Below are 18,652 nucleotides of genomic sequence, written 5' to 3'. Positions count from 1 at the left end.
CGCACCTTGCATGTCACCCTAATGAAGCCCCCGCAGACCAACACTTAATAAGAGTTAAGAGTAAATTAACCTTGAAGACTTTGTTAGAATCTCTGAGCTTTTTCCCTACATTTTTATACCCATGTCTCACATCCAAGGACGAGTGCTTGTTTAGTCAGCGGTAGGAAATATTCCCTTGACGCCTGCAAATTTCTCCCCGACATCTACTGTATGTATGCTGCACCTCTTATTATTGCTATTAAATGCAGAAGCAACAGAAGCCCCAGCCGAGGTAAAGATGGTAAGGTTAGGATAGCTAGCTAGCTAGGTAAAAGTTTGGTAGGCAAAGGTAGGCACGGTAGGTAGGTGAAATAGTTGGTGGTTAGGTAGGGTAGTTTCCCTACCTAAGTAGCTATCTACCTAGGGACCTACCATCCTTGTATTTTTTAAATAAAATAGATCTAGAGGTATATCAGTAAACAAAGGCCAGAGAATAGGTTGGAATGTAGGTATAAGGTATTTTAGGTAGGTAGCTAGCTGGCTTGGTAGTTAGGTAGGTAAAATTTTGGTAGGTAGGCACAGAAGGTGGGTCAAACGTTGGTACAGTAGGTATAGTAATTTTAATTTCGCTGCCTAACTAGCTAACTACCTAGGGATCTACCACGGTTTAAAAAAATAATGAAAATTAGCTAGGTAGGTAAGAAAATGCGGTAGGTCAGTAGACATAGGCCAGAGTTTGGTTAGAAGCTAAGTTAGTTTTAGATAGGTAGGTTGGTCGGTCTGTCGGTAGAGTATTGTATGGTTAAGGTTATGGTTGAAAGGTGGTAGGCGGGCTGGGTGGGTAGGAATAAACAAGGAAATGTAGGTTGTTAGAAACTGTGGGTATTGTAAAGTATCGCAGGGAACAGAGGTGGGCATCTGTCAGTGTTTTAGTCTGTCTGTGAGTTCTCGTCTGTATTTCAGGCCGGCCGGTCCAAGTCAGCCAAACCGCGTGGAGAACAAACTTACCACGTCTCACTCAATCAGGTGTCGACCAGAAATACAGACGGGAACTTAGTGACGGATACTACCTCTGGTAGGGAGTGAAAAACAAGGTTGGTCGGGAGACAGGGGAGGTACTCAAGAGCGCGTTTACCTGCCGGTTGAGTAGAAGCACCTGTGGCTAAAGACAAACTGTGGCAGGATTTCCTTTCTGGACCTGCATTTGACACCTGTTAGATAGGAGGATTTGCATTTTGGCCGTTGAAATGCTGCATTGAGATCCAATAAGACTTCGACACCTTCCCTGCGCCACTGTTCCATCTTAGATTATTTAGTCATTTAATAAGAGCTGTTTCTGCACTGTGATCGTAAACATGATTGGAATTAATCAAAAAGTCTGTTTGGTAGGGAGGGTGAAATAAGAAGTAGGTATGGAACTTAGTGACCCGGTTGGTTGGTACAACAGTCTTGTTAGGTACGGTGAAGAAGTTAGGTAGATACATTGTGCCTCTTATTGTTGCTGCAAGCATAGCAGTAGCCGCCTGATCCTCTTACGGATTTTCCCGCCGGCTGCTGATCAATGCTCCTAATGATGGCGATCAATCAAGAAAATGAAAGATTTACTCCCCGATATTAATTTTGCCGGGCATCGATTGAGGCGTGTGGAGTATTACGGCCATTCACGCCTCTCCAGCTGCCGTATTGAGTCGCTCGTCTGTTCAAAAACAAGCCGTTCATCTTCTCATTTCAACACTTTTACTGCCGCTTTAAAGATAATTAGAAACAGATACCAATCACCTCGGGTGATGTTTAGTCAACTCTATGAAAATGCTATTTGTGACTCTTAATTGCATTTGAATCAGTCAAATCCTGAGTAGTAAACCATATTTCAACCCCCCAACATTTGGATGAGTCGAGCACGGAAACGCGGCCTTGAAGTGTGTGATTTAATCACAGCGCTCAGTGATGACCAGCCGCCACCCTTGATAACTGGCTGCCGGGTTACAGCACGAGGATTTCTAACTCAGGGTGGCGTCTCCACACCTGGCTGCCAATGACACCATGGTGTGACAGTGCCTGTCATGTTCTCACGTTGTCTTTGTTGTATTCGGATGAGGACAAAAACCACAAGTGCTGCCTTTAATGTCTGCTGCTAAAATAGCAGCAGATGCGACAATGGTGGAAGGACTCGAGGTAGGTAGTTATGTAGATAAGGAAGAGTTGGTAAGGTACAGTCAGTGGCTACAATTTACCGGTATGTGGTATAACTAGACTGTATAGGTGGGAGAATTGATTAGGGAGAGTGGCCAAGTTCGCTAAGTAGTTAGGTAGATAAGAGTGTCAGAAAGTACTTAAAGTGATTACTGTAGGCAAGGTAGAAATCATGGCCTCGCATCGCAATTTGCGAGTCAAAATTTGTATTTCGCACCACATCAAGACATATTTGACAGCAAAACTGAGAATCACCTGCCTAGACCACAGGTGTCATACTCAAGGCCATTTTATGTGGCCCACAAAAGCAAATCAAGCATGTAAACTTCCATGAGGCTTAAAATCCGTACCAAAAGTTGAAATTGTCATATGTAATAAATATTAATGTGGAGATATCGCAAGTTCATCTTACATTATTAGAGTAACTTGAACAATAGTTTACAAACTATTATTCTTGACTTCTGTTTTCAAAATATAATCATCCAATAAATTTGTTGTGTACTGTAGGCTATATGTAATATTATGAGGATGTGATTAAAGATGTATGGTTTTACAGTCATAACGGCCCTCCGAGGGAAACTGGAACTACAATGTGGCCCGTGACAAAAATGAGTTTGACATCCCTGGACTAGATGGTGTCAAAAAGCTTCGCCGGGCACGGCGCACACGTGTTTAACGTGGAGCAACGCGCCAGTCGGAGGTCGAGGGCTCGAGGCTCGTAGTAGCATTATGCTACTTATGCTGCACCAGCTAGCTTGCAGCGAGCTTCAGCTCGCTACTGCTCGGCTAAACACGTTGCTCCTAAGTCAGTAGTTATCACATCCGTGGCGGCGAATAAGCCACACTTCTCTTCTGACAAGTATTGTTCTCACGAAGGGATGACAAGGAAAGAGGGCGAAGCCATGGTAATTCCTGAACTAACCTAAGATTGACACGGCTTGCGCTTTTAACCGAAATTAAGTGCTTGGGTGATGGAGTACACATCTCGCAGACGTCTCGCTGGAACGGATTTAAAGCGGAGAACTATCAACTTTGAACAGCAAAACAGCAGGCAAATAAAAAAAGAGTTTGTAGAGCAATCCTACTTAATAACAGAACCGGAATTGAATTACGGTACACTACTCCATACGTCAGCCAGGTGTACCCAAGGTAAGAAATATATTAATATACCAGCAGTATAAAATATTTATATTATCAGTAATGTTATTTGTTTATCCCAATACAGCCCTGACGTTGGTTTTGATTTTTGAGGTCTGCACATTATATGTTCTCAAATGACATTACCAGAGATGGGCTTCTCTGTCCCAGGTACGGAAGCGCTATAAAAGGATGAGGATGGATGGGCTCAGAGGACAATTATTTTTTATGAATAAGGACAGAGGGACGATGCCGGAAGGATGCCCAGGTCGCGGACAGAGCTCGGAGGACGGACCAGCAAAATAGGGTAAAGTGCCTTCCTTAACTTTTTTTTTTTCTAATCAATTAGCTTTACTTTGTTGCTTGACTCCCTTGCTTCAGGTCCCTGTGGTTAACTTTGCCCCCAAAAAATGAGCCACAAAATTATAAAGTAGCTAATGAAATGAAGTAATTGATTCACAAAACTGCTCCGCAAATGAAAAATAAATATTTCCAGCCTTGACAGTCGGTTAAGTAATTACAACGTAAACCTGGATATCTTATCCAGTCTGATCGAGGTGCTGAAAAGCAACTACAAAAGAACCCCGGGAATGATCAGTCATGCTTGTCTGTCTGCAGTAGTGAGGAGGGAGGAAGAGAGGAAGAGGGGAGTGGGCTATAATGAGGCGCACTCACCCATAGTGGAGAGCTTAATAATTCAATGCAGGGGAATCCTATCACATTACAATGGCAAAAAAAAGTCTCCAAAGCTAGTAGTGCTAAAGACAGGACAGACACACTCTCGCTTTCGCTCTTTTACACTCATTCGCTCTCGAAACACACACACACATACCTTTCTGCCAATTCTGCGATAGCCAGTTTGGGCCGTTACGCATAACCGCGCAAAAATTGGTCACCCAGGCGAGGAAAGGAGCGAGCGGCTGTGACAAATCTGCAGTTTCCCTGGCGAAAAGATTCAATTTTTGATGAAAAAACACCAATTTTACAGTCAAAGCTTGAACTCTCCTGATTTGGAGTGATCTCGCCACAAGTTGGCACAAGACGTCTTTGGGAAATACACTTTATCACAATTTTACACCAATTTGACTTACCGGTGCCTGGATCACTGTTCTAAAAACCTAGCTATAGTTCCAACGCAATTGCACTACATAACTACCTACCCACGTTCTGATGTATCCTCCTTCCCAACTGGCCACTTAATGTACGGACGTTCTCATTTACCCACCGGCCTGCCAACCTTCCTACCTAGCGTCCGAACAGCCAGTGTTAGCATACTAACAGTAACACCTACCTTCCTATTTTCTGACCTATCCACCAGCCTATTGACCTAGATGGTACCAACAACCTTACAGTACCGTCATAAATACCAACTTGCCGATGTACCCAGCTGCCTAACCGCCGACCTACCTACTTTCTCATACACCTATACCCGCCTACCAAACCTTCCCACCTACTTTCTGACCTAGCTAGATAGCTACCTACCTACCTAACTTCCTGCATACAAACCTGCATCCATCCCTATAGAATCCACCTTTATATACACTCAGTACTGCGGAGAGATAAGAATGGCTTATTATTTCTGGGTGTCTTCTCACATTAGTTTCTAGAACTGGACTGGACTTGATAAGACTTCTATTTTTATTATATATATTTTTTTACCACGTGAGGAAATAAACATTAACGCTTTTCGCCTTTCCTCGCATTCTTCCTGGCTCCCCCATCCTCCTACACACTCACACACACACTCACACACACGGAAACCAGTAGTTACAGGCTGTACGGCTGCTAAGTTTTCAAAGTGAACAAAGGCACGAGAAGGATAGAGGAGACCCGGGGATTATTTAAATACGAGGTGCATTAGGAGCCCCGGTGTGCCTTCCATCCCTTAAGTCATCAACAAAACCTGCTCCACTTTCCTCTATCGTGCGGGTGTGCGTGCGTGTTTGTGAGTGTGTGTGTGTGTGTCTGAGAAAGAAAGAATTAAGGAAAGGAAGACGGGGTACGTTTGGTGAAAAAGTATTACAGCGTGTTACGCGAAGGAAGCGCAGCCTGTAGCCACTTTATCCTTGCCGGGACAGAAACGAGAGGAGCAATAAACGCTGTTGTAGACCAGACACCCGACAGTCACACCCCTCAAAACCTTCCAATTGTCGACGTGTTAATGTACACAAGCAAATCAAGTTGAATGGGGGCGAGGTGTTGAGAAATGAGTGGTCAGAAGTACAGCAGAAGACTTTATTTCATTGTTGGATGCCTGTTACAAAATGATTTACTTAGTTACATACCTCCTAACCTATTTTCTTAACTACATAGCATAGCTACCAAGTGATGTTTTTTTTTCCCTCCCACACCTTTTACCTAGCTACATTTTACCTGCCTACCTTATACCTACTGTACCTTTATCTACCAACCTACACTCTCAGGGAAAAAAATGGTACACGTTTTTGTGATGTACCCTGTGGGGTTCACAATTGAAACCTTAGATACACATACAGAAAGTACTAGTTGTATTAAATTCATTTTGTCTTCCTTGTTATCTATATTTTCCCAAATAAACAGAAATGACTGTTTATGGCTAGAAAACGGCCAAAAGGATCATTTCTATACCTTTTTATTTAATGTAAGGATAAAAAAAAAAAAAGTTGTAGGCCTTTGTGAATGCTTTTCAAAAGAGCCCACTGTTGTATGGTATGCAGTTTAATGAAACACTAGTAGTAATCTAGACCAAGGACGCGAAATGTATTGCCTTTTGTGCGCTTTGTTATTTGTGTACTTTTGTACTTTCCGGAAACTCTTTGGTTCCCAGGATGCATTGTGGCATGCCATTCGATACTTTTTCTGTCATAAGGTCATTAATTGTTGCCGTTTTATTGTAACTTACTGATAGTTTGTCCAATGTGTGCCTTAATCAACCGTTGTGTTAAATTTAAATGGCAATGTTAACATGAAACCGTGAGTGTGGTATAATGTTGCTCAGCGGTGGTCTAGACTTTCTGAAAGTCTATCTGGACTATCTGGACACGCCCGGACTTCAGTTAATCTAACGTATGTTTACGGAATGAGGGGGAAGGAAAACTCACCAAAAAAGACATAAATGACACCGAATTTATGATTACACCGAGCCAAGATTCCAACCTGTAACCTCAAAGATGACAGCCACTCCTCCACCGTGTTGCCCGAACCACCTCGCATATTCTACCAAATCGGACTCTGAATACACATAACGTTGCACCCCAGGAACAGAGAGCTATTTTTTTATATATAACCATTTGCTTCAAAGGGCACATTGGTTTTGGTGCGTTTGGGCTCAGTTGCAGCTCTGTCTTTGTTTTAAATGGCTCCACCTGCAGCAGCATATTCGTTTTATTCGCGCTTCTCAGCCAGAGACAGCAGTAGAAGCTTGTTTGGGGCCTCAAGGGCAAAGGAGTTACTCTCGACTGCGACGCAGCCCCCCGCTGGCAAAGGTGTCACATTTACTCTTGTAAAAAGGAATAAAAGCACCCTTTCCCCACTCCGACACCCTTGTTTCACGCGGACCTTTTGCTCTGCTCCTCCAACAGCCTGCTGGCATTTTCTTTCTTTCTTTATTTATTTTATACATCCCCTCCCTAAAACTCATTTTCTGGTCGGGAATTTCCCGACACGGGACAAAGATGAGGTCGCCTTTGTCTGAGACCTCTGCCACCGACTGTCTGCAGATGAGCTGGACGTAGGCACCGTTTTTTTTTTTTTTTGGTCTCGTCACTGGACGTTCGGGAACGGGCCAGAAGGACCTTGGAGGGTGGCGCGGTAGGAGGGGTGGATCCTTAATGGGGGACTTGGCACGGGTCCACGGTTTCGCCGCAGACACGCAACACCCCCGGGGTTGATCGTCACCTCTAACCCGAGAGGAGACACGTCCCAATGTTCGCATTAACTGTCATAGGCTGGCGGGACCACCGCAGTCAGGCAGGGGGTTCTGCTTTGAGCACTTCCTGGGGGGCGGGGGGGGGGGGGGGGGGGTAGAGAAATGTCAAAACATGGACCGAATGGTATAAATCCTTAAGAGGGATAAATGGAGGGATAGAATGATAACCAGATATTAGCGCATTTAAAAAACTTTGAGGACACACTTTATGAGTAGCGTAGATGTTTTTATGTTGTGTTTGTCCAAGCTGTATGGTGAATTTAATATAAATATGAGATCAAAATTAATCATATACTGTACACGATCAGGTATGACGTTGGGTAGAGCAGTTGGTTGGTAAGGACTGTAAGTATGTACGTAACAATTGTGGTTTAAGTGGTACATGTACTCTAAGTATGTAGGTAACATACAACAGGAATGTGTAGGTGCAGTATGTCGTGAGAAAATAGCAGAGTTGAGTATTTTACTACTAATTTGCTGTTTAACGCCTGCAGCTGTGGTACCTTTCCGCCATCTGTTTATCTGTCATTTTGCCTAACCGGTCAAACTAGTAATTGCCTATAGGCTGGTCTGACTATCATTTTAAACAGGCTTCCGTTAGCGTTTCCGACTACCAACTTTGACAAATTACCACGAGCACGCCCCGCCCCCCTCCAATGGGGGTCTTTTGAAATGAAAGACTCACGGCGGCCTTGCTAAATGCGTCTCCTTCTAGCACCATCCAGGACCTTTTTGGAGCTTTATGTTCCTTTAAGGACCTCGGAATCCTCGCGCCATTTAAATGTGATGCATTTAGTGCGGCCGCGGTAATGCTTCCATGCCGTGGTGAGTCTTTCGTTTCAAATATCGCCCAGCGATGGGGTTGCGAAATAGACGATTACGAAGACGGGGAAAAAAAGGGCTTCCGACTATGCTGAGTCAAACTATTTTTTAAAGTTACCAACTTCGACAAACTACCACGAGCAACCTCACCGCGTCCCCTACCAAAAGCATCTCCTTTTAGGACCTGTTAGGATCTTTTTGGTAATTATTAAACCAGAAATACATTTTTTTTTTTTTTTTTTAAATTCTTTCATCTGTGCGCCTCGCCGCAGCCATGTCCGAAATGGCCCGCAAAAAGCTATTATTCGGTTATATATATATATTAATGTTAAATGTTTCTGTTGTATGAAAGGCAACAAGTTTATTGTACGTTCCACCTTCATTTTGTTGTTCTGCTCGCCACTATAGGTTGCTGACCTCTCTTATTAACTGTTGCTGAGGCCACTCTTTGGTTAAACAGCTTTACGGTAATTCCCAATTTGTGTTTGCAAAAGCACATCTTGAACCGCGCTTGCCTGCCTCAGAAACGGACCCACTTACTCCACTTGCATAATTACAATTGTGTTGCACTCCAATATGAGTACTGTAAAGCAAAAGCAATATCTTAACATCTCCAGTGTGGCAAGCCAAACTTTATTGGATCAATAGCGTCAATAAGCTGCTGACAAGCCGCAGAATGGCTTGTTTGTCAAAAGGCTTTGCGTCCAATCGATGCGCTTGTCCGAGTTCAATGACCTTATGTTCAGCTGGCCGTCGTCGCCGCACTTAATGATGCCTTGCAACGTGTTTGCCGTTAGGGACGCCAAAATACGCTTCCGGCCTGTCAGCACTCCGCGACTATGACACAGTCATCTGCCCTAGGCCGATTCAGTCAAGCAATATGATGGCCAGCTGGACGGAAACACACCCAGACACCGCTCCGATATGACCAAGAATGAAAAAGCCATGTAAACCCATGCACAAATTTAAAGAGTAACACTAAATTGTGTTGCTTTTTTTTTGTTGCATATATAGTATCTTCTCAAATGGGTGGAGTATGGTGTCAAAGTTTGATGAGGATATTAAGGACTCTCCCTAAAAAGTGTATGTGAGGTTCTGTTAATTGCAGTTTTTCTGCTTTAATGAATTTGCTTGTTCTTGCAACATTGGGTGTGTTACTGTCGAAAGTTCAATTTTGGGGTACATTATTGGTACACACCAGAGATTCCCGACCACAGTGCGCAGGACATTTCATTTAAAAAATAACCCTAACCCCGGTTTAGTCACAGTTTAGTAAATTGCTCATATGTGGATTTTTGCGGAGAACCCATCCTCCGTTGCTCGCTGAAAAATTCACCTATTCACTGTTTTCATGATTTTATCATAGAAAAAAGTGCATTGTCACCAATAAGTCCGGTAACACATTAGAAAGTCACGCGTTATCCATTCTCGGTTTAGTAATCTGACTGCAGTTACTTTGCAAAGCAACAATTCGTTACTCTTAAAGAGAAACCAAACATATTTTTTTTCAAGAATACGTTCTATGCAGGCCTAGTTGAAACAAGCCATTCTGATAAATATTGCGTCTGGGGAATAAGAGTTAATTCACCCGTTTTTAGCCATCTCTGGGGCGGCCATTTTGTCACTCTGTCAACTGAAAATGGCATCACAGTTGCTCAGGACTCGGGTAACGACCAATCACAGCTCACCTGCTTTCTGAAGCTGATCCGCGATTGGCCGTTACCTGAGCCCTGAGCATTTGTGATGTCATTTTCAGTCATTGTCATTGTCCAACTCTGGACTATTTTTTTTCTCTGCGTGTTGTTGAAAGGAATAATATCACATAAACACAGACACAACTCTTTCATGCTTCCCCCTTAAATCACATCCACAGGCCTAGCGCTCGTCACAGGAGATGATTTAAACCATGGCTGCCGCTTTATCAGGACGCTCTTGGGCCTCGGCGCGACAGAGCTTCCAAGCGTTGGTTACCGCAAGGTCAAAACGTGACAAGGTGAAGCCTCCCTGAGTTACTGCTCACTTACAGCCACCAAGCTCATGTCTCCACGCTAACCTCTGTCTGAACCAGCGGTGCATTTAAAAGTGCTTTATTTACTACAGCCTGCCTTTTATTTACTTGTAATTTCTTTTAAGTGCAGCATAAATTTTTCCCCCGAAGTCGCTCGTACGTGCTGACCCCTCCCCCCAACACACACACGCACACACGCACACACGCACACAACGGTAGTCTTGACTTTGGCCCGCTGCCTGGGTCACTATATTACTCAGCCATTTTAATCATGTCCTGTTATTTCTACCTCATTATTCTTGTCATGTCTGCTAAAATCTTGCTTAACATGGAAAGGGTCAGCGGTGGCGCCTGTAATGATTGTAATGAATTGAAGTAGATCGGCCAATGACGGCGTCAACGGTGAGCGTGATGCCAGCTGACGACGGTACAACATAAAGGAGGGACTTAAAGAGAGAAGCAAGTCACGGGTAATGGAATTATACTTGCTGACTGGTGTAATGACAGGTTATTTTCGAGGGACCGGAATGTGGACGGACAGTATATGCGGAAAACACGGCGTTTGGTCATTACTTTTTTCCCCCCTCAAATATTTGCCTTTATTCTCCTTAATATTACAACTTTAATCTTAAAAATATTAGATTCTCAAAAATCTAAATTTTATATTGTATCACACCCTCTGGAACTGTAACCGAATCGAAAAGAATCGAATTGTTCCTCTTCAATATGTACCGTCTTTGAATCGTATCGCATCCCATGTATATCAATATACGTATCATATATTTTTAACAATATATATATATATATATATATATATATATATATATGTGTGTGTGTATAATAACAAATTAACAAAACATTTTTCTACTAACTATTATAAAAGACGGCAATGCAGTATGTCGCAGTAAGAGTTAAGAACCATATTAATTCATTTATTTTTGTTGATATTCAATCGAGCTCATCTTACAAATTATTTATTGCCAAGTTAAAATTGGAATGATCTCGTTTTAGTCTTTATAGACTTGTCCCCCCCGTCCCCCACGCCCGAACGCAAATGGTACAGTCCGATGGTCGGGCGACAAACGCAGGTCATTCTATGCACGGTAATTGATGATGTGCTCTGAGGGGTTTAGGCATCCAATCTCCAGCACATTTCCACTGTCATGTCCCATGTTTGGTGCCGTCATCACTCTTTATCAAGGCATCGCACTCCATCCCACACTCCTGGAGTCTCCGGAGTGGCCATTTATCTCGCCGATAATCGATGATGACAGCTGGCATGCAACTGAGAGGCAGCCGGAACGTGATTAATCACGTTGTTTCATTAATTAGGGAACATTATGCATTGGAGGCGCCAATTCCGTAGCAGGTTCCGTATTACCATGTTATGAGCTGAGGATGAACTTTTTCTTTGGCTTTTTCTGCTTTTTGAGTAACCCAACACAGAAAAAAACTCAACGAGGGCGTTTACAAGAAAACGTCCCCACCACTGTGCTGTAAACCAGTACAATCTGGGTCCCCTTCCTATAAAAAGTCAACAAGGTTTAATCTCCTTCCCCCTCCTGTAATAATGCTTTGATTTGTCCCACTTTCTGTTTTACTAGTTGGACCAGGAATCCACACCTCAAAACTTATTACATTTGTATGATATGAGTTGAGAATGTTAAAATGTGATGTACAACATGAACCCCCCCCGCCCCCGCCCAAATATTTCTGTAAAAACAACCCTCTGCTGTTGCAATAAAATGGTATAATCTACTTCCCCCTTCCTATGAAGAAAATTTGGTTTCACTTTTTCTCCCACACCGATACCAGTACGAGTACTCTCAACTCTTGATTAGTCACCAATACCTATTACCGATACCACTGTTACTTTTGATATATAACATTTCCCCCCAAAAAAACATTGACAAATAATTTTAACGAAAGATTGGTTGAACGGTTTGGTTTAAATCCGGCTACGGCCGTCCTATGTGGAGTTTGCATGTTCTGCGTGGGTTTTCTCCGGGTACTCCCGTTTCCTCCAACATTCCAAAAAACATGCACGGTAGGTTAATTGGACACTCTGAATCGTCCCTCGGTCTGATTGTCTGTGCGAATCGTTGTTTGTCTTTGTGTGCCCTGCGATTGGCTGGCAATCAGTTCAAGGTGTGCCCCGCCGACTGCCCATAGACAGCTGGGATAGGCTCCAGCACACCCTTGTGAGGATAAGCGCTTCGGATAATGGATGGATGGATCTACATATCCCAATACAGCATTTTCCTTAAAATTGTATAAAATTAGTAGCAATTTTATATGATCTTTTTTCTTTATCTATACATATACTTAAAGAAATTGCAACTTAATGGGCATCTGTCAGCCGTGTATGCCTTTAGTTTCTTGAATTAGGGCCGATATCGATACCTGGTATCAGTACGTGCCCATCCCTAGTTTCACTCATTTCCTGTTTACCAGTTTGACTCATCCCATATCCTGCTTACCGCTTGCACTCAAAAGAATATTTGAATACATAACTCTTGAAATGAAATATCTAATATTGTGCCGTTTAATTAGTTAAATATATAATTACGTATTGCAGCTTTGGACTGGCGGCAAAAAAAAAACAACTAATTGCTTTTTATGGAGCAAAATAATCACTGTAGTATGGGTAAAATATCATACTGTACTTTTTTTTTTTTTAACATTCCTGACTCTTAAAACCATTCGTTTTGACAAGTCTGAGAGTAAATTATAACAAAGGTCTTTCTCTGGCCCGCCTGAAATTAATACCATTCCCTCTGAAACGGGACTGTCACTTCCAACCAGGCAGCCATTAAAATCCACTCAAACGTGTAATTTAATCAGAAAGAAATGTGTGAAGGTTAAAACCGTTCACTCTGCGTTTTTCTCACTTTAAATACTTTGAAGCCAAATTGAGGTTTTGTCCTGAGTGACGGGGGGGCGGGGGGGTGAGCCAAGTCGGGCCTCGGTGATTCTGTCAATGGAGCTTGTCTCGCAACAATCCATCGCCGTAAAACACGTTCTCGTTGGACACGGCATCAAGTCGATGAAAGCGAATCGGACAGCTGCTGTCAATGTCCAGAGAACAGCTCCACTAACTTGTGTGTGCTCTGCTGCTCGTTCAACTTGCTCTCGATAAATTACCTTTATTGTCACTAAAATTCACATTGAGACTCAGTTGCTAACCAAAACAGGTGCATAAAAACGGCTCACCTGTTTTCTGAAGCTGAACTTTGATTGGTCGTTATCTGAGCCCTGAGGGTGTGTGATGTCATTTTCAGTCAACAGAAGTGACAAAATGGCCGCCCCCTGAGCTAGCTAAAAACGGGTGGATTTTGCTGCTTAACCCATGTTCCACAAATGCAATATTAATCGGAATGCTGTGTTTCAACTAGTGGGCCTGCATAGAACATATTCTTAGAAAAATATGTTTGGGTTGACTTCCGCTTTTATGGGCGTGGCCAAGTGAGTGACCTCAGGAGCTACAGTGACATGGTTGGTTCAGTGTTAGCGTACCTTTGCATGTCTTTATATAATAGAATAATAGAGATTAGAGGGCACACACCCATAAAACTCTCTATTTTTGTCCATGGCAGCTAACCAGTCACTATGTATCAGTCTACATCTTCACTCTGCGCTCCTTCTTTTCAAACAGCTAAATAAAAATGCTCCAGTGCACGACATGTGTCCAAATCAAAGTGGGAGAGGGAGTGTGAATCCGTTCTCCAGTGAACGCTGCTGAGTGCTGACCAAATCCACTCCTATTTGTCGGCGCGTGTCACCGCAAGCCGATACTTTGTAGCATGGCGCTGATAGATGGACGTATAATGGCACGCTGACACTCCTCGACGCCGGCGAAAAGTGCCGAGTCAGCTCAATTGATCATGCCTTTTTTGGTGGGCGGAGGGAGGCCGTCGAGCGGGGAGAACTTAGTTTGTGACAGTTTTCCGTTGTAAGGTCAGAGCCATGCTGAGGGCTGGCTGTATTGTAAGAGCAAGTTGAGGTTAAAAGGATTGGGTCGGATTGACTCGCTGTCCTGCATAAGTCGTCATATTGACTCAGCGGGGCACGAACAGTGCACTGTTTTGGACTGTGGATTATTTCAAGTCATTCAGTTTATGTCTATTTTGTAAAGTGGTGGCGGTTATCATTAATAATAATAATAATTTGTATTATATTATATATAGTATTGTATTATATATAGTTGATATTTGGAGTTGTTTACTGTTATCTTTTTCTATTGTGTCAGGTGACCTTTATATTGTTCATTTTAAACAAAATTCCATGGTGTTGTGGGTCATTTCTAGTTGATATTTTTATTGCTAATGCGGAACTGGAAGGTGACACTTATGCTAACTAACTGGGGAGAGGAGCAATCGCATAGGACTAATTGAGATGCGGCAGTGATTAATTCAAGCTGACTTCCACTTTGACTTCACACTTGCTTGCTTTTTACACAAAGAAAGCGCTGTGGTTTCCATGATGGTTACACCTTATCTAGTACCAATAGGGAATAATCATACAAACGTTCATGCGCCCATATTTTTCATATAACCACACTGTAAAAACAAACTGGGGGCTAAAACAGTCATTTTTGAAGTTTGAATAACTTTAAAAAATGATTGACAAAAATGTTGGTGAGCACAACAAAGCAAGTAAGTTGCCTTCTCCAAAACCATTTGATTTGTGTTTTTTTATGTCTTGAAGTTGGGGGATAATACATGGGACAATTAGTTCTGTCAACTCATATTTCTTTGTTGAAATGGCAGGAAAGACAATTTTCACAAAAGCAAAAAATACTTTTAATGATATTGCCTGACATAAAACGTTATCAAAACGTTTCTACAATACAGAAAGCCAAATATTTTCCCCATTTGTTGATATTATCCCCATATACGGTACCCGAATATGACTGAAAATGCACGAAAAGAGCCCCCGAATGTTGCTGATTGTGTTAGCGATGGGCCTGATGAATGTCCTCTCTCAGGGGTTTGGACCATCCTCTGTCCTATTATCCAGGTTGGACCTCAGCGTCTCTGAGGAGTTCTTCTGAAACACGACACAGCAAATGAGATGTGACACTGTGCTATTTATACTGGCCGAGGAGGAGGACATGCAAAAAAGTGCTCACCTGCTGCTTGATGAGGTCTTCTGGCTCCCCAAACCCACCGAGGGGGCTGTGTAATTTTCACCCTCGCATCCAAGGGACCCCTACCGCCCCATCAACACCAAACACCATCCTCTACCTCCTCCACCACCGCCCTAGAGGCGGCCAAACACAGTGCATAATTACTCAGTGTGAACATTCCCCGCAGTGAGTGTGTGTCTGTCACACATACGGGTGTCATATTTCCACTCCTCGATGATGCTTTTGAGGACATGCAACACGGCTACTGTGTTGATGGCTCTTTTGGAGCTTCTCTCCCCACGGAGTGTTTCTAAAAATAATGCTTTTTACCTCCATTCTTCAGATATTGAGCAGAAGAAAGGTTTGATGGATGCAATGGATTTTGGGGAAGGGAGGAGGGGGGGGGGGGGGGGATTGGCGTTCTAAACATGCAATCAACCAATCAATGAGGTCGTTTGTCAGGATGATACCAAGGTCGACTTTGAAAAGTATTTCGAAAGAATCCAAAGCACACCACATCAAAATCATATCAAATTCATATAATCACAAATGTCCAATCACGGAGATTGAAACCAAGGTCAACACTAAAGCATGCCGCACCACAACTCAAACATAGTGGAGGCGGTGTGGGCCAACTTGTTTGTTTTGAACATGATTTGCGAAGTCTATCCAGGGTCTGTAACACCTATGGAAGAAAAAAAAACACTTGATCCAGATTGAGCATTTGGCACCAATTTAAACACAAAGTTGAAAATCATTTTCATTTTAATCACAGACTATTTGGATGAGTGCACTCAAAACTGTATTTGGATAGAATTCTGCACTCTGAACATGCAAAACAACCAATCATTTTGAGTGAATCCAAGCTAAATGCTAAAAAGTATGGAGAAGGAACAGAAGTATGTTATCCAAAGTATGGCACACCATCTGTCAAACATTGAGCAGTCTTGTTTGAATTTTCCATACAAAATATTTAGCAATCTTTCATTTATTTTATGAAATAATTTGGTGAATTAATGATGGCTGAATAATCATAAATAGGAAAAATGAGCATTATTTGAATTATAAAAATACACTCTTTTGCCTACATGTTTTAACATCCACGAATGACATAAGTTTGCCCACCTCTGGACAATTTGGTGGAATCGAACAACTGCTTGCTTGCTGAGTATTGCTTACTTAGACACTTACCACTGCACCGCTGGCATTAAAAAAAAAACAACAACTGTAAACTGAAGCAGCTTGAGCTCCACCTAAAGAAACACATTCAGCCTGCTGTTACACAGACCTCACTTGCCCTTGTAGCTGATGCCGGCTAACAAAATGGTGGCCGCTATAGGAGGTAGGAGGAGGCAGCGACGGTGTTTAAAAGCCAGGCTGCCGTGGCAGGATTAATGGTCGTGCGAGGCACAATTGGCTCGTGCTTGCATCAGGTAATCGATGACAGAAAAAAGAAGAGGGGACGTGAGCAGAAAGGAGACGAAAAATACTCACCTGCTTTTGTTCCTTCACAAGGTGAAATGTGGCAAGAACTCACCTTGAATGGCTTGTTCTGGGATGTTCAATATAATTATTATTATTATCATTATTATTGTTATTACTATTACTATTATTATCCTTTGAGCCTGGTATTTGCTGCATTTTGATAATTTTGAGAAATAAACAAAACAAAATGAATCAAAAGAATTTCGAAAGAATAATCATCCAATCCGATTGCTCCGATGTCATTCCTCTGCTACACACTTTAATGATGTACGATGCTATACCAATACCAAATGAAAATAGGTCAAGCTTTGCTGATATTGATGCTGATAGATTTTTTTTTATGCTTTCATTGAACAATGTCACTTCCAATTGTGGTATTGATATTATTGATATTTGGATAGATTTGCCCTCAACTAATCCCTGATGCTTACTACAGTTGAATATGGTAAATAAATTCTCACTGGCCCACTAAGGAGCACATCTCATCACAAAATCAATCAGAAGCATATTTGCACGCCCCCTGGGGGTTCCGTGATAATCAATGAATGTTCCACAATGTTTCTGAAAGCTGCTCTTTTCTAGCTTCTTTGGTCCCTTTGTAATTGTTTGCATCTGGTGTCTCTGGTTAGAGAACCCCTTCGTTTTTACATGTATGGCGATGGGCCAGTAGAAGGTTAAAAAGACGTCTCCCTTGCCTCCTGCAGTCAAACAAGCGACGACTCGGCAGCAAAACACGGATTAGGTAGAGATTATTAAATGTCAGCTCTTAAGACAAATACTTTTTACAGCCTCAAAGTGAATCAATACTACTTATCTTTGATAAAAGAGGCGCAGCCGGGCAGACAGATATGCCAGCGTGGCAGGGGGAGACGCATCTCGCCGTCTCCCACCTAACAATACCGCTACTAATCTTGTTGGGAGATCCCGGAAGAATGTACTGGAAATGGATTATGATATGATGTGCTCATTGCTTTGCGATTGTGGTCAAAAAAGTCCAATGTGACCGATCCCCTGGTAAATGATCAGATGCTTTTTATCATGGTAGAATTAGGATTTCTAATGTCCCAGTGCACAAAAAAGACGCTTTCTCCTTAAAAGCGCTTTTGTCCTGTCTGGAGGAAATCAAAGCCTGGATGTCAATGCTTTTCTTAAATTTCAACCAAAGGAAAACAGAAGTTATGGTGTTCGGTCCCAGTGGCCCTTCCACATCCATCCTGTTGACCTGGGCCCCCTGGCGTCTTATCTAAAGCCAACAGTCTGGAACATTGGTTTTATATTGGACCGGCAAATCAGTTCTGTTGTTAGGTGCAGCTACTTTCATCTTAGGCAGCTGGCTAAGGTAAAGAAAGCCCTTCCTTTCTCGACAGCACTGAGAAACAGTAATCCGTGCCTTCTTTCCATCTCGGCTAGATTACTACGATGCACTTTATTTTGGATTCTGACAGTCCTCCCTCAAGCATCTCCAGTTGATCCAAAGTGCTGCTTCTCGCCTCTAACTGGCGCTCGGAAGAGGGAGCACATAACCATATATACAGTATGTATGTATGTATATATATATATATATATACACATACAGCGTGGTGATCGGTGAAATAAAAACAAAATTGAGCGTATGTCATCGTATCTGTGAAAGGTGTAAAACTCCGTTTTTTTTTTTCTTTGTTAGGCTGCGTGTCAGGAGTGGGGCACCTGCGTGTGACGTGGTACTGGTAAGTCCATTGTTGAAGCCGTTTGGCTGACTCAGACCGACCAGGCGGCGGGTCTGAAATATAGGTGGGAACTCAAAGACAGACTAAAGCATACACAAATGCCTAGCTGTGTGTGTGTGTAATTATATTACAAAATATTGTAAAAAAAAAAACAAAAAAACATAATTAGGTTTCAAAGTAATATTAAACAATAGACACACTTACTAGGCTTGAATGTATGCATTTGCATATGATGCATTTCAACAAGTCTCTTATAACGTTTTTAAAGGAAAAGGTGAACACAA

The 18,652-nt window shown here is 42.5% G+C and overlaps 1 long non-coding RNA gene across 4 annotated transcripts in view; it reads left to right on the top strand.

The window, feature by feature from the left end:
- The first annotated feature begins 2,878 nt into the window (after positions 1-2,878).
- LOC147149678 (uncharacterized) overlaps positions 2,879-18,652 on the top strand; it is an 83,583-nt gene continuing 67,809 nt past the window's right edge. For all 4 annotated transcript variants that reach the window (XR_015086101.1, XR_015086102.1, XR_015086100.1 and 1 more), the window contains exons 1-3: positions 2,879-3,321; positions 3,481-3,616; positions 18,326-18,368. This is a non-coding gene — a long non-coding RNA (uncharacterized LOC147149678). The remainder of the gene's footprint in view (positions 3,322-3,480; positions 3,617-18,325; positions 18,369-18,652) is intronic.

This window comes from Filicampus tigris, chromosome 3 (assembly GCF_054856515.1).
Source record: "Filicampus tigris isolate MCC_2025a chromosome 3, RoL_Ftig_1.0, whole genome shotgun sequence".
Classification (NCBI taxonomy): domain Eukaryota; kingdom Metazoa; phylum Chordata; class Actinopteri; order Syngnathiformes; family Syngnathidae; genus Filicampus; species Filicampus tigris.
Note: the sequence above shows the minus strand (reverse complement) of the source record. Positions and strands in the feature narration are given on the sequence as shown.